Here is a 17,303-nt window from a genome sequence, read left to right as displayed (position 1 = left end):
CGGAGTGCCGGAGGGTTACCGGAACCCCCCCGGGAGAAGTAATGGGCCTTATGGGCCTTAGTGGAGAGAGAGGGGCAGCGAGGGTGGGCCGCGCGCCTCCTCCCCCTGGTCCGAATTAGACTAGGAGAGGGTGGGCGGTGCCCCCCTTTCCTTCTCCCTCCCCCCTTCCTTTCCCCCTCCTAGTAGGAGTAGGAAACAGGGGAGTCCTACTCCTACTAGGAGGAGGACTCCTCCTCCTTGGCGCGCCATAGGGCCGGCCGGACTCCTCCCCTTGCTCCTTTATATACGAGGGCAGGGGGCACCCCTAGACACACAAGTTGATCCACGTGATCGTTTTCTTAGCCGTGTGCGGTGCCCCCTTCCACCATAATCCTCGATAATATTGTAGTGGTGCTTAGGCGAAGCCCTGCGACGGTAGAACATCAAGATCGTCACCACGCCGTCGTGCTGACGGAACTCTTCCCCAACACTTTGCTGGATCGGAGTCCGGGGATCGTCATTGAGCTGAACGTGTGCTAAAACTCGGAGGTGCCGTAGTTTCGGTGCTTGATCGGTCGGGCCATGAAGACGTACGACTACATCAACCGCCTTGTCATAACGCTTCCGCTGTCGGTCTACAAGGGTACGTAGATCACACTCTCCCCTCTCGTTGCTATGCATCACCATGATCTTGCGTGTGCGTAGGAAAATTTTGAAATTACTACGTTCCCCAACATATATAGGAGGAAGAAGTAGGTCGGTGGAGCTTCGGTGGGCCCACGAGGGTGGGGGCGCGTCTGGGGGTATAGGGCGCGCCCCCTACCTCGTGCCCACCTCGAAGCTTCCTTGGCGTAGGGTCCAAGTCTCCTGGGTCATATTCGAGAAGAAAATCACGTTCCAGAAAGGTTTATTCCGTTTGGACTCCGTTTGATATTCCGTTTCTTTGAAACACTGAAATAGGCAAAAAACAGCAATTCTGTGCTGGGCCTCCGGTTAATAGGTCAGTCCCAAAAATAATATAAAAGTGGAAAATAAAGCCCAATATAGTCCAAACCAGTAGATAATATAGCATGGAGAAATCAAAAATTATATATACATTGGAGACGTATCAGCATACTAAAACCGTCTTATAGCTCACGGCGACGAACGTGTTCTGGGTCGCCGGTGTTATTCCCACGGGAACGATCGCTCCTGAACAGGAGAAGGCGTTTAGGAAGGCCACCGTCGTCTTTGTTGGATGCGTTCTGCGCGTGTCGGAGATAAGCTGGTTGATGCATACTTACATATGCGGGTTGCCAAGGACTTGTGGGAGGCGCTCGAATCTAAATTAGGCGCAACGGATGTTGGAAGTGAGATGTATATTATGGAGCAGTTTCACGATTACAAAATGGTCGAAAACCGTTCTGTATTGGAATAGGCTCATGAGATACAGTGCATTGCTAAGGAGCTTGAGCTTCTCAAGTGTGTGCTGCCGGGCAAATTTGTCGCGGGTTGCATTATTGCTAAGTTACCCAATTCCTGGAGGAACTTTGCCACTACTCTAAAACATCAGAGGCGTGAATTCTCAGTTGAGGATGTCATTGGCCATCTGAGTGTGGAGCAGAATTCGAGGGCAAAGGACTCGCACGGAAAAGGGACCGAAGGGACCTCTGTCACCAATGTGGTGCAGAAGAACTTCCACCCCCACAAGCCCAAGGGGAAGACTGGTGTCCAACAGAATACCGAGTTTAAGAAGAAGGGCAAGAAGACCTTCAAGAAAGATAAGAAGAAGGGTGGCTGTTTCACTTGTGGTTCAGATGAACATTGGGCTGCCAAGTGCCCAAACAAGTTTAAGAAGCCCAGACAGGACTCCAAGACTGTCAACATGATTGTGAGCAACAATGAGAGTGGGCCATCTGGGTAAGGTAATTTGTTTACTGTATTTTCAGTTTGTCAGTCTACCGATTGGTGGATAGACACAGATGCAAATATTCATGTGTGTGCTGACATTTCATTGTTTTCTTCTTATCAGGCCACAGGGAACGGGTCTATACTGATGGGGAACGGCGCGAGTGCTTCTGTTCATGGTGTTGGCACGGTCGATCTGAAGTTTACTTCGGGAAGGATCGTGCAACTGAAGAACGTGCAGCATATCCCCGCCATCAAGAAGAATCTCGTTAGTGGTTCCCTTCTATGTAGAGAAGGGTTTAAATTGGTATTCGGGTCGAATAAAGTAGTTGTTACGAAATATGGACTGTTTGTTGGAAAAGGTTATGAATGCGGAGGTCTGTTCCGTTTTCCCCTCGCTGATTTTTGTAATAAAGTCATGAACAATATTCATTCGAGTGTTAATGAAACAGAAGTTTGGCATTCACGTCTTTCTTACATTGGTTTTGGTAGTATGACGCGGTTAGCAAAATTAAATTTAATCCCAAGTTTCACTTTAGCCAAAGGTTCTAAGTGCCATTCGTGTGTGCAAGCAAAGCAACCTCGCAAGCCCCATAAGGCTGCGGAGGAGAGACATTTGGCGCCGTTAGAACTCATTCATTCTGATCTTTGTGAGATAAATGGTGTATTGACTAAAGGTGGAAAAAGATACTTCATGACACTGATAGATGATTCTACTAGATATTGATGTGTATATCTTTTAAACACTAAAGATGAGGCTCTACACTACTTTAAAATCTATAAGGCGGAAGTTGATAATCAACTTGAAAAGAAAATAAAATGAGTTCGGTCAGATCGTGGTGGAGAGTATTTCTCTAATGAGTTTGATTCTTTGTGTGCGGAACACAGAATTATTCATGAGAGGACGCCTCCCTATTCACCTCAGTCAAATGGGGTTGCCGAGCGGAAAAACCGTACTCTAACTGATTTGGTTAACGCCATGTTAGATACATTGGGTTTATCCAAGGCATGGTGGGGGGAGGCTATATTGACGGCATGTCATGTCCTGAATAAAGTTCCGACAAAGGATAATGAGATCACTCCCTATGAGAAATGGGCGAAGAGAAGGACAACACTTTCGTACTTGCGTACTTGGGGCTGTTTTGGCGAAAGTCAATGTGCCGATCCCCAAATAGCGTAAGCTTGGACCCAAGACTGTGGACTGCATTAATTTAGGCTACGCTAAGAACAGCATTGGCTACAGATTTCTAGTAGTGAAGTCTAAGGTACCTGACCAGAAGATTGGTACAATTATGGAGTCTAAGGATGCTACATTCTTTGAGGATATTTTTCCTATGAGAGATATGCAAAGCACTTCTAGACAGGAATCTGAGGAGACTCCTGAGCCTGCCATTCCTATGGATTATTATGAACAAACACATGATGAAAATCCTAAGGAGGATGACGAGGAAACCCTTGGTAGGGGCAAGAGAAAAAGGACTGCAAAGACCTTTGGTGATGATTTCATCGTGTACCTCATGTTGGGGAACGTAGTAATTTCAAAAAAATTCCTATGCACACGCAAGATCATGGTGATGCATAGCAACGAGAGGGGAGAGTGTTGTCCACATACCCTCATAGACCGAAAGCGGAAGTGTTAGCACAACACGATTGATGTAGTCGTACGTCTTCACGATCCGACCGATCAAGTACCGAACGCACGACACCTCCGAGTTCAGCACACGTTCAGCCCGATGACATCCCTCGAACTCTGATCCAGCCGAGTGTTGAAGCAGAGTTTTGTCAGCACGACGTCGTGGTGACAATGATGATGTTCTACCGACGCAGGGATTCGCCTAAGCACCGCTACAGTATTATCGAGGTGGACTATGGTGGAGGGAGGCACCGCACACGGCTAAAAGATCAACTGATCAATTGTTGTCTCTCTAGGGTGCCCCCTGCCCCCATATATAAAGGAGCAAGGGGGGGTGCGGCCAGCCAGGAGAGAGGGCGCGTCAGGAGGAGTCCTACTCCCACTGGGAGTAGGACTCCCCCCTTTCCTAGTTGGATTAGGACTTGGGAGGGGGAAAGAGGAGGGAGAGAGGAAGGAAGGGGGGGGGGCGCCCCCTCTCCTTGTCCTATTCAGACTAGGGGGAGGGGCGCGCGGCCCACCCTGGTCGCCTCTCCTCTTCTCTGTAAAGGCCCACTAAGGCCCATTAACCTCCCGGGGGGTTCCAGTAACCTCCCGGTACTCCGGTAAAATCCCGATTTCACCCGGAACACTTCCGATATCCAAACGTAGGCTTCCAATATATCAATCTTCATGTCTTGACCATTTCGAGACTCCTCGTCATGTCCGTGATCACATAAACTCATAATATAACTGTCATCGAAACATTAAGCGTGCGGACCCTATGGGTTCAAGAACTATGTAGACATGACCGAGACACGTCTCCGGTCAATAACCAACAGCGGAACCTGGATGCTCATATTGGCTCCCACATATTCTACGAAGATCTTTATCGGTCAAACCACATAACAACATACATTGTTCCCTTTGTCATCGGTATGTTACTTGCCCGAGATTTGATCGTCGGTATCTCAATACCTAGTTCAATCTCATTACCGGCAAGTCTCTTTACTCGTTCCATAATACATCATCCCATAACTAACTCATTAGTTGCAATGCTTGCAAGGCTTATAGTGATGTGCATTACCGAGTGGGCCCAGTGATACCTCTCCGACAATCGGAGTGACAAATCCTAATCTCGAAATACGCCAACTCAACAAGTACCTTCGGAGACACCTGTAGAGCACCTTTATAATCACCCAGTTACGTTATGACGTTTGGTGGCACACAAAGTGTTCCTCCGGTAAACGGGAGTTGCATAATCTCATAGTCATAGGAACATGTATAAGTCAAGAAGAAAGCAATAGCAACATACTAAATGATCGGGTGCTAAGCTAACGGAATGGGTCAAGTCAATCACACCATTCTCCTAATGATGTGATTCTGTTAATCAAATGACAACTCATGTCTATGGTTAGGAAAGATAACCATCTTTGATCAACGAGCTAGTCGAGTAGAGGCATACTAGTGACACTCTGTTTGTCTATGTATTCACACATGTATTATGTTTCCGGTTAATACAATTCTAGCATGAATAATAAACATTTATCATGATATAAGGAAATAAATAATAACTTTATTATTGCCTCTAGGGCATATTTCCTTCAGTCTCCCACTTGCACTAGAGTCAATAATCTAGTTCACATCACCATGTGATTTAATATCAATAGTTCACATCACCATGTGATTAACACCCATAGTTCACATCGACATGTGACCAACACCCAAAGGGTTTACTAGAGTCAATAATCTAGTTCACATCGCTATGTGATTAACACCCAAAGAGTAGTAAGGTGTGATCATGTTTTGCTTGAGAGAAGTTTAGTCAACGGGTCTGTCACATTCAGATCCGTATGTATTTTGCAAATTTCTATGTCAACAATGCTCTGCACGGAGCTACTCTAGCTAATTGCTCCCACTTTCAATATGTATCCAGACTGAGACTTAGAGTCATCTGGATCAGTGTCAAAATTTGCATCGACGTAACCCTTTACGACGAACCTTTTTGTCACCTCCATAATCGAGAAACATATCCTTATTCCACTAAGGATAATTTTGACCGCTGTCTAGTGATCTACTCCTAGATCACTATTGTACTCCCTTGCCAAAATCAGTGTAGGGTATACAATAGATTTGGTACACAACATGACATACTTTATAGAACCTATGGCCAAGGCATAAGGAATGACTTTCATTCTCTTTCTATCTTCTGCCGTGGTCAGGCTTTGAGTCTTACTCAATTTCACACCTTGTAACACAGACAAGAACTCTTTCTTTGACTGTTCCATTTTGAACTACTTCAAAAACTTGTCAAGGTATGTACTCATTGAAAAACTTATCAAGCGTCTTGATCTATCTCTATAGATCTTGATGCTCAATATGTAAGCAGCTTCACCGAGGTCTTTCTTTGAAAAACTCCTTTCAAACACTCCTTTATGCTTTGCAGAATAATTCTACATTATTTCCAATCAACAATATGTCATTCACATATACTTATCAGAAATGATGTAGTACGCCCACTCACTTTCTTGTAAATACAGGCTTCACCGCAAGTCTGTATAAAACTATATGCTTTGATCAACTTATCAAAGCATACATTCCAACTCTGAGATGCTTGCACCAGTCCATAGATGGATCGCTGGAGCTTGCATATTTTGTTAGCACCTTTAGGATTGACAAAACCTTCTGGTTGCATCATATACAACTCTTCTTTAATAAATCCATTAAGGAATGCAGTTTTGTTTATCCATTTGCCAGATTTCATAAAATGCGGCAATTGCTAACATGATTCAGACAGACTTAAGCATAGATACGAGTGAGAAACTCTCATCGTAGTCAACACCTTGAACTTGTCGAAAACCTTTTGCGACAATTCTAGCTTTGTAGATAGTAGCACTACTATCAGCGTCCGTCTTCCTCTTGAAGATCCATTTATTTTCTATGGCTTGCTGATCATCGGGCAAGTCAACCAAAGTCCACACTTTGTTCTCATACATGGATCCCATCTCAGATTTTATGGCCTCAAGCCATTTCGCGGAATCTGGGCTCATCATCGCTTCCTCATAGTTTGTAGGTTCGTCATGGTCATGACCTCCAGAACAGGATTACCGTACCACTCTGGTACGGATCTCACTATGGTTGACCTACGATGTTCGGTAGTAACTTGATCCGAAGTTACATGATCATCATCATTAACTTCCTCACTAATTGGTGTAGTAGTCACAGGAACAGATTTCTGTGATGAACTACTTTCCCATAAGGGAGCAGGTACAGTTACCTCATCAAGTTCTACTTTCCTCCCACTCACTTCTTTCGAGAGAAACTCCTTCTCTAGAAAGGATCTATTCTCAGCAAGAAATTTGCCTTCGGATCTGTGATAGAAGGTGTACCCAACAATTTCGTTTGGGTATCCTATGAATATGCACTTCTCCGATTTGGGTTCAAGCTTATCAGTTTGAAACTTTTTCACATAAGCATCGCCGCCCCAAAATTTAAGAAACGACAACTTTGGTTTCTTGCCAAACCACAGTTCATAAGGCGTCGTCTCAACAGATTTTGATGGTGCCATATTTAACGTGAATGTAGCTGTCTCTAATGCATAACCCCAAAATGATAGTGGTAGATTGATAAGAGACATCATAGATCGTACTATATCTAGTAAAGTACGATTACGACATTTGGACGCACCATTACGCTGTGGTGTTCCGGGTGGCGTGGGTTGCGAAACTATTCCGCATTGTTTCAAATGAAGACCAAACTCATAACTCAAATATTTTGCTCCACGATCATATCGTAGAAACTTTATTTTCTTGTTACGATGATTTTCAACTTCACTCTGAAATTCTTTGAACTTTTCAAACGTTTCAGACTTATGTTTCATTAAGTAGATATACCCATATCTGCTTAAATCATCTGTGAAGGTGAGAAAATAACGATATCCACCACGAGCCTCAACATTCATCGGACCACATACATCTGTATGTATGATTTCCAACAAATCTGTTGCTCTCTCCATAGTTCCGGAGAACGGCGTTTTAGTCATCTTGCCCATGAGGCACGGTTCGCAAGTACCAAGTGATTCATAATCAAGTGATTCCAAAAGCCCATCAGCATGCAGTTTCTTCATGCGCTTTACACCAATATGACCTAAACGGCAGTGCCACAAATAAGTTGCACTATCATTATTAACTTTGCATCTTTTGGCTTCAATATTATGAATATGTGTATCACTACGATCAAGATCCAATGAACCATTTTCATTGGGTGTGTAACCATATAAGGTTTTATTCATGTAAACAGAACAACAATTATTCCCTAACTTAAATGAATAACCGTATTGCAATAAACATGATCAAATCATATTCATGCTCAACGCAAACACCAAATAACACTTATTTAGGTTCAACACTAATCCCGAAAGTATAGGGAGTGTGCGATGATGATCATATCAATCTTGGAACCACTTCCAATACACATCATCACTTCATCCTTAACTATTTTCTGTTCATTATGCAACTCCCGTTTCGAGTTACTACTCTTTAGCAACTGAACCAGTATCAAGTACCGAGGGTTTGCTATAAACACTAGTAAAGTACACATCATTAACATGTATATCAAATATACTTTTGTTCACTTTGCCATCCTTCTTATCCGCCAATTATTTGGGGTAGTTCCGCTTCCAGTGACCAGTCCTTTTTGCAGTAGAAGCACTCAGTATCAGGCTTAGGTCCAAACTTGGGCTTCTTCACTTGAGCAACAACTTGCTTGCCGTTCTTCTTGAAGTTCCCCTTCTTTCCCTTTGCCCTTTTCTTGAAACTAGTGATCTTGTTAACCATCAACACTTGATGCTCTTTTCTTGATTTCTACCTTCGCTGATCTCAACATAGCGAAGTGCTCGGGACTTAATTTCGTCATCCCTTGCATATTATAGTTCATCACGAAGTTCTATTAACTTGGTGATAGTGACTAGAGAATTTTGTCAATTACTATCTTATCGGGAAGATTAACTCCCACTTGATTCAAGTAATTGTAGCTCAGACAATCTGAGCACATGCTCACTGGTTGAGCTATTCTCCTCCATCTTATTGGCAAAGTACTGTCAGAGGTCTCATACCTCTCGACATGGTCACGAGTATGAAATACCAATTTAAACTCTTGGAACATCTTATATGCTCCGTGGCGTTCAAAACATTTTTGAAGTCCCGGTTCAAAGCCGTAAAGCATGGTGCACTAAACTATCAAGTAGTCATCATACAGAGCTTTTGTCAAAACGTTCATAACGTTTGCATCTACTCCTGCAATAGTTCTGTCACCTAGCAGTGCATCAAGGACATATTACTTCTGTGCAGCAATGAGGTTAATCCTTAGATCACGGACCAAGTCCGCATCATTGCTACTAACATCTTTCAACTTAGTTTTCTCTAGGAACATATATAAAACATAGGGAAGCAACAACATGAGCTATTGATCTACAACATAGATATGCTAATACTACCAGGACTAAGTTTATGATAAATTGAAGTTCAATTAAACATATTACTTAAGAACTCCCACTTAGATAGACATCCCTCTAATCCTCTAAGTGATCACGTGATCCATATCAACTAAACCATGTCCGATCATCACGTGAGATGGAGTAGTTTCAACGGTGAACATCACTATGTTGATCATATCTACTATATGATTCACGCTCGACCTTTCGGTCTCCGTGTTCCGAGGCCATATCTGTTATATGCTAGGCTCATCAAGTTTAACCTGAGTATTCCACGTGTGCAACTGTTTTGCACCCGTTGTATTTGAACGTAGAGCCTATCACACCCGATCAACACGTGGTGTCTCAGCACGAAGAACTTTCGCAACGGTGCATACTCAGGGAGAACACTTATACTTTGATAATTTAGTGAGGGATCATCTTATAATGCTACCGTCAATCAAAGCAAGATAAGATGCATAAAAGATAAACATCACATGCAATCAATATAAGTGATATGATATGGCCATCATCATCTTGTGCTTGTGATCTCCATCTTCGAAGCACCTGTCATGATCACCATCGTCACCGACGCGACACCTTGATCTCCATCGTAGTATCGTTGTCGTCTCGCCAATCTTATGCTTCTACGACTACCGCTACCACTTAGTGATAAAGTAAAGCATTACAGGGCGATTGCATTGCATACAATAAAGCGACAACCATATGGCTCCTGCCAGTTGCCGATAACTCGGTTACAAAACATGATCATTTCATACAATAAAATTTAGCATCATGTCTTGACCATATCACATCACAACATGCCCTACAAAAACAAGTTAGACGTCATCTACTTTGTTTGTTGCAAATTTTACGTGGCTGCTACGGGCTTAGCAAGAACCGTTCTTACCTACGCATCAAAACCACAACGATAGTTTGTCAAGTTGGTGCTGTTTTAACCTTTGCAAGGGCCGGGCGTAGCCACACTCGGTTCAACTAAAGTTGGAGAAACTGAGACCCGCCAGCCACCTGTGTGCAAAGCACGTCGGTAGAACCAGTCTCACGTAAGCGTACGCGTAATGTCGGTCCGGGCCGCTTCATCCAACAATACCGCCGAACCAAAGTATGACATGCTGGTAAGCAGTATGACTTATATCGCCCACAACTCACTTGTGTTCTACTCGTGCATATGACATCTACGCATAAAACCTGGCTCGGATGCCACTATTGGCGAACGTAGTAATTTCAAAAAAATCCTACGCACAAGCAAGATCATGGTGATGCATAGCAACGAGAGGGGAGAGTGTTGTCCACGTACCCTCGTAGACCGAAAGCGGAAGCATTAGCACAACGCGGTTGATGTAGTCATACGTCTTCACGATCCGACCGATCCAGTACCGAACGCATGACACCTCCGAGTTCAGCACACGTTCAGCCCGATGACGTCCCTCGAACTCCGATCCAGCCGAGTGTTGAAGCAGAGTTTTGTCAGCACGACGGCGTGGTGACGATGATGATGTTCTACCGACGTAGGGCTTCGCCTAAGCACCGCTATAGTATTATCGAGGTGGACTATGGTGGAGGGGGGCACCGCACACGGCTAAAAGATCAACTGATCAATTGTTGTCTCTCTAGGGTACCCCCTGTCCCCGTATATAAAGGAGCAAGGGGGGGTGCGGCCGGCCAGGAGAGAGGGCGCGCCAGGAGGAGTCCTACTCCCACTGGGAGTAGGACTCCCCCCTTTCCTAGTTGGATTAGGACTTGGGAGGGGGGAAGAGGAGGGAGAGAGGAAGGAAGGGGGGGCGTCGCCCCACTCTCCTTGTCCTATTCAGACTAGGGGGGGAGGGGCGCGCGGCCCAGCCCTGGCCACCTCTCCTCTTCTCCGTAAAGGCCCACTAACCTCCCGGGGGGTTCCGGTAACCTCCCGGTACTCCGGTAAAATCCCGATTTCACCCGGAACACTTCCGATATCCAAACATAGGCTTCCAATATATCAGTCTTCATGTCTCAACCATTTCGAGACTCCTCGTCATGCCCGTGATCACATCCGGGACTCCGAACAACCTTCGGTACATCAAAACATACAAACTCATAATATAACTGTCGTCGAAACGTTAAGCTTGCGGACCCTACGGGTTCAAGAACTATGTAGACATGACCGAGACACGTCCCCGGTCAATAACCAATAGCGGAACCTGGATGCTCATATTGGCTCCCACATATTCTATGAAGATCTTTATCGGTCAAACCGCATAACAACATACGTTGTTCCCTTTGTCATCGGTATGTTACTTGCCCGAGATTCGGTCGTCGGTATCTCAATACCTAGTTCAATCTCGTTACCGGCAAGTCTCTTTACTCGTTCCGTAATACATCATCCCGCAACTAACTCATTAGTTGCAATGCTTGCAAGGCTTATAGTGATGTGCATTACCGAGTGGGCCGAGAGATACCTCTCCGACAATCGGAGTGACAAATCCTAATCTCGAAATACGCCAACCGAACAAGTACCTTCGGAGACACCTGTAGAGAACCTTTATAATCACCCAGTTACTTTGTGACGTTTGGTGGCACACAAAGTGTTCCTCCAGTAAACGGGAGTTGCATAATCTCATAGTCATAGGAACATGTATATGTCATAAAGAAAGCAATAGCAGCATACTAAACGACCGGGTGCTAAGCTAACGGAATGGGTCAAGTCAATCACATCATTCTCCTAATGATGTGATCCTGTTAATCAAATGACAACTCATGTCTATGGTTAGGAAACATAACCATCTTTGATCAACGAGCTAGTCAAGTAGAGGCATACTAATGACACTCTGTTTGTCTATGTATTCACACATGTATTATGTTTCCGGTTAATACAATTCTAGCATGAATAATAAACATTTATCATGATATAAGGAAATAAATAATAACTTTATTATTGCCTCTAGGGCATATTTCCTTCACCTCGTGGATGATACTCCCACTTCTATTTCAGAAGCGTATGCCTCTCCAGAAGCTGACTACTGGAAGGATGCGGTCCGTAGTGAGATGGATTCCATCACGGCTAACGGGACATGGGAGATCACTGAGTGTCCCTATGGTTGCAAACCATTAGGATGTAAGTGGATGTTCAAAAAGAAGGTTAGGCCCGATGGTACGATTGAAAAATACAAGGCTAGGCTTGTGGCCAAGGGCTATATGACCAGAAAGAAGAGGAAGATTTTTTCGACACTTATTCACCTATGGCTAGACTAACCACCATTCGAGTATTACTCTCGTTAGCGGCCTCGCATGGTCTTCTCGTCCACCAGATGGATGTTAAGATGGCTTTTCTAAATGGAGAGCTAAATGAGGAAATCTACATGCAACATCCAGATGGCTTTGTGGTAGATGGTCAAGAAAGAAAGGTGTGTAGGTTGCTGAAATCTTTATATGGCCTGAAGCAAGCACCTAAGCAATGGCATGATAAGTTTAATACAACTCTGACATCTGTTGGTTTCGTTGTTAATGAGGCTGACAAATGTGTATACTATCGCCATGGTGGGGGCGAAGGAGTTATACTGTGCTTGTATGTTGATGACATACTGATATTCGGAACCAACCTCAAAGTCATTGAGGAGGTCAAGTCGTTTCTGTCTCAGACCTTTGAGATGAAAAATCTTGGTGTGGCTGATGTTATCTTGAACATCAAGCTACTGAGAGATAATGAGGGTGAGATTACACTTTTGCAATCCCACTATGTTGAGAAGGTGTTGAGTCGTTTTGGATATTCAGACTACACACCATCTCAAACACCATATGATCCTAGCGTGTTGATTCGAAAGTCCAAAGGCACGGCTATAGATCAATTGAGATACTCTCAAATCATTGGTTCACTGATGTACCTAGCGAACGCAACGAGGCCTGACATCGCGTTTGCTATGAGCAAACTAAGCCGGTTTGTTTCCAAACTAGGTGATGTACATTGGCATGATGTTGAAAGAGTTATGCGCTATCTGAAGGGTACTATGGACTATGGACTTCACTATATCGAATACCCATCGGTACTTGAAGGGTATAGTGACGCGAATTGGATCTCTGATGCTGATGAGATGAAGGCCACAACTGGGTATATGTTTACTCTTGGAGGTGGCACTGTTTCCTGGAAGTCTTGCAAGCAAACGATCTTAACGAGATCGACAGTGGAAGCAGAATTAACAACATTAGACACATCTGATGTCGAAGCAGGATGGCTTCGAGATCTTTTGATGGACTTGTCAGTGGTTGATAAACCGGTTCCGGCTATCCTTATGAACTGTGACAATCAGACTGTCATCACTAAGGTGAAGAGTTCAAAGGACAACATGAAGTCCAACAAACACATAAGAATGAGATTAAAAGCTGTCAGAAAATTAAGAAACTCCGAAGTGATAGCGTTGTAATATGTCCAAACGGCTGAGAATCTGGCAGATCCCTTTACAAAAGGGCTATCCCATGTGGTGATAGATAATGCATCGAGGGAGATGGGTATGAGACCCACATGAGTTGCCATGGTAGTACTAACCCAATCTATGTGATCGGAGATCCCATGAAGTAGGACCTGGGAAAACAAGCTAGTGGTTAACTGAGGAGACTATTTTAGCTAACCCACTCCGTTGGAGATGCACAACTCTCGGTAACTGTATGGCAGGTTGACTTTTGTCTTAATGTGTTCCAAGGCTTGTAAAAGCAAGATGCTATCCTACAGAGCAATTTTTGGAGGAACACACCTATATGAGCCTGACTACTGGTCATAGTCTATGAGATTAGGGTGATCTCTAGTAAGTTCATGAACAGGCCAGGAGTGACCAATATGCTCCACCCGAGGGGTCAGCCTTCGGCAGCCTAGTACCGGTAAGACACTTGGTGAAACTTCTTCACGCCAAATTGACAATTCAAGGCCTAGTTCATTGTTCAGTTGTGGAGGAGTGTAACTATTTGTTCTAGGTGGATGTTCAACCTTAACGGATTTCCACTGAAAATACTGGTATATCAAAACAGAGTTTGAAATAGAGGACAACACCATGGGCCTTTAGGATCTGGTGGGGGATTGTTGAATATTAGTTGGGCTACATGCCCACTTAACAATTTCAGAAAATCCCTAAGGGCCCATGTTGTAAATTGAGTGGTGGGAAGTTTACTCCCACATGGCTAGTTGAGAAAGGTGTACACCAATTTATAACGTGAGCTCTTCTCGCACTAGTATGAGTTGGTGTGAAGGAAGGAGAGGTGTTCCACACGCGCGCTCCTCCTCCGCCGCCTGCTTCGCCACGCCTTGCCTCGTCACGACGCGCGCGCCGCGGGTTGCGGGTTGCGGGAATGAGCCGAGCCGATGCAATGTTTTGCCAGTCAAAATTGGAGAGTCCGTTACAGACACAAAATGAATGTGAGACGTCATATTCATTGCGGAATTAAAACGTCCATAATAAATACGTTTTATTGTGGAGATGGAAATATCTGTAATTAAACGCGTTTTTACGGAGATGAAACGTCTGTAACTAAACGCGTTTTTATGGAGATGAAACGTCTGTAATTAAACGTGTTTTATTGCTGGACCGTTCTCCTACCCGACTGGCTATATATATGAGGCATCGCAGCTCAGCTCCATGCGCTTCACACCTCCACTACTCCCTGGTCGTTCCTTTCACTGCTGCTGCCCTCGGTGATCCCATCCCGTCTACCGCGTACACGGCTGACGGGAGAGCAGGCCTCCGAAACCCCGCTTCTCCAGATCCTGTACGGGAGAGAGGCGATTAGGTTTTTGGGAGCGTCTCCTACGCGACTGCTCGCCTTGGTTCAACTACTTCATTTACGTCGACTACTTCTGTGTCACCTTCGTCTTCACCATGAGCACTGACTCCGATCATGCGGCTGCCGAGAAGGCTGCTGCGGACAAGAGTATTGCTGACGAGGCCGATGCCTCCGCTGCTGCTACGGCCGACTGGTCTACTGGAGGGTATAACACATTTACACCGCTCCTGTTTACTTTCATGTGTGCAGTACTAGTAGTTTGCATAGATGTTTCTATTATCTACCTAGTACGTGCGTACATCACCATAATTCAGTATGTCATTAGCACTGCCTATGTCATGTTCATGATTTATTATTGGATTAAATTAATCGAACAATTGCTTAATTTCTCAACAGTTGTGCTATGAGCAACAAACGACTTGTTGCAATGTCGCTGGTGTCCCCCCGTGAGGACGGATTAGCGGTGCCGCGAGCTCTTCAGGTTGCAACATCGTCGGTATTTCTGAGACCAGAACACACAATGGTGTTGCGCAACGACTATGACGTACAAATCCCGAGCACAACATAATCCATTTGCAAATCTCCAAAAGAAACATAACCCATGTTGCAAATATCGTCATTTGGATCCAATGAAGCCAACATGGCCCTTGTTGCAATCCTCGTTAGTTGGATCGGACGGCTATCTTGAAGTGGATCCAACGGCTAGCAACCCGAGCAATTGTTTCGAAGATCAGCCAGCGGACGTGTAGCATTACCTAAAAAATAGAGATTTTTTACGGTGCATCATACTACCAATATAATGGGTAGTATTAAGTTAATCCAATGGTTAATACGAGAAGACTCAGATTTCGGCTTAAGGACAGATTAGTAATTTTCTATTGGGGTTCCCTTCCATGTTTTAATCCTAATAATGAAGGTAATTAATCAGAAAAATCACAGCAAATGCACGCCTTGATCCTCCATGCCGCATCAGGTCCTCCGGCACGCACACCGCCTGCTCTTTTTTGGTCAACCAGCCGCCTACACCGTCCTCTGCTTGCCTTCGCCTCCCGTCAACGAGTACCTTGCACTCACTCCCTGGCTCGACCCCACAACTGTTGGCGCCCTCGTCTCCACGAGACACAGCCGGATGCATCAGCAGCGCCGCAAGTTCTTCATCATCGTCAGCACATTACCGAAATTGACAATCTTTTTTTTTTGAGAATCACCGAAATTGACAGTCAAACATGAAGCTTTGTCGCTGAAGGTTCATCTGGGTTGCTTTTCTTAGTACATTACATGGATAAGTACATCAAATTTGATATTCTTTGACTTGGGTTGAAAACGCTACGAAAGAGCTGCCACACGACGGGGGTATGATGCTCGAGGGAGTGGCGCACAGGCACAACAAGACCTCACGCCCGGTGGGTGGCGTACGATCTGGCAGTTACCTTCCCGGCCAACGCTGGCCAGCGGGTGGCGACTTTCCACGACGGGATCCTGCTCGTCCGCCGAGCGGCCGCTTGTCTTGTGCTCAGCACAGCAACGCATGCTTCCCACGGGAGGGCGAAGCCGTGGTGAATCCGGCTGCGGGATTAGTTACCCAAAACTATCCAAAATGCCCCTGGGACCTCTATATACTACCCGTAATCTTGTCCAGTATTGTTGCATCTGAGCCGTTGAACCATAGAAATAAAACGGTCCAAATATACTTGATGTACCGTAAAAGGTCTCAAAAAATAACCTCGCAGCCGCTTCTGCGGTCTGGGGCATGCTAGGCCCGTGCCAAGGCAACCACTCCTCCTGGTACGACGTCTCCTGTCACCACAACAGCAGCGTTCAGGGCCTGCCGCTGGAGCGCGTCGGCCTGGCCGGCGGAGCGCCCTCGCTGGCCTCCGCGTCATCAGTCTACCCTAAAACACGCTCACCGGACCCTTCCCCAATGTGTCGCCGCGGCCGCTGGAGTTGTCCCTTAGTACCCCGGCTCAGGGAACCAAAGGCTCTGCGAATCGGGCAGGAGGAGTGCTCGATGATCTTCCTGTGGACGTACCTCGTCGCCGCTGTGGCGCTCACCGGCCACCTGGTCCACCGTCTTCATGTGATCATGTCCATCCTCTCCTCCTGACTCGGATTTATTCCTCAAGCCTCGGTGCCCTGATTCATTCCACTCCACGGTTGCGTTTTGTATGAGATGATCGCCAAGAACTCCCGCCGCGTTCCAGGCCTAGATTTCATCTGCAGAGAGTTCATTATTCAGGAACAAAGAGTACATAGCATAAACGTGTATATGCACATCAGGGTGGGTATATCAAAAATGAAACAAACAAACAAAAATCGGGTGGTGAACCACAAAAAATTGGCACATGATCTTTCTGCATACTACATACTAGACCATCTCCAGCCTGCCCAGTTTTTTGTTTTTCAAGCAAACAAGCACTAATTCATCATCAAAGCTAATAATAACCCCAGATTTTGGACACCACCACGGCAAACTAGAACATGGGGGGGAATGCTGAAATTTCCAGTGCATGATGATAAGATGATCTTCCCAGGTTTTGCCTAACAGTTTGATAAACCAAGAGGTAGCTTTTACATGCACTTCCAAACACTCTAGAATTA

Source organism: Triticum urartu, chromosome 5A (genome assembly GCF_056163025.1).
Source record: "Triticum urartu cultivar PI428250 chromosome 5A, HENAU_Tu73, whole genome shotgun sequence".
In the NCBI taxonomy this organism is placed as follows: Eukaryota; Viridiplantae; Streptophyta; class Magnoliopsida; order Poales; family Poaceae; genus Triticum; species Triticum urartu.
This window is presented reverse-complemented; position numbering follows the sequence as displayed.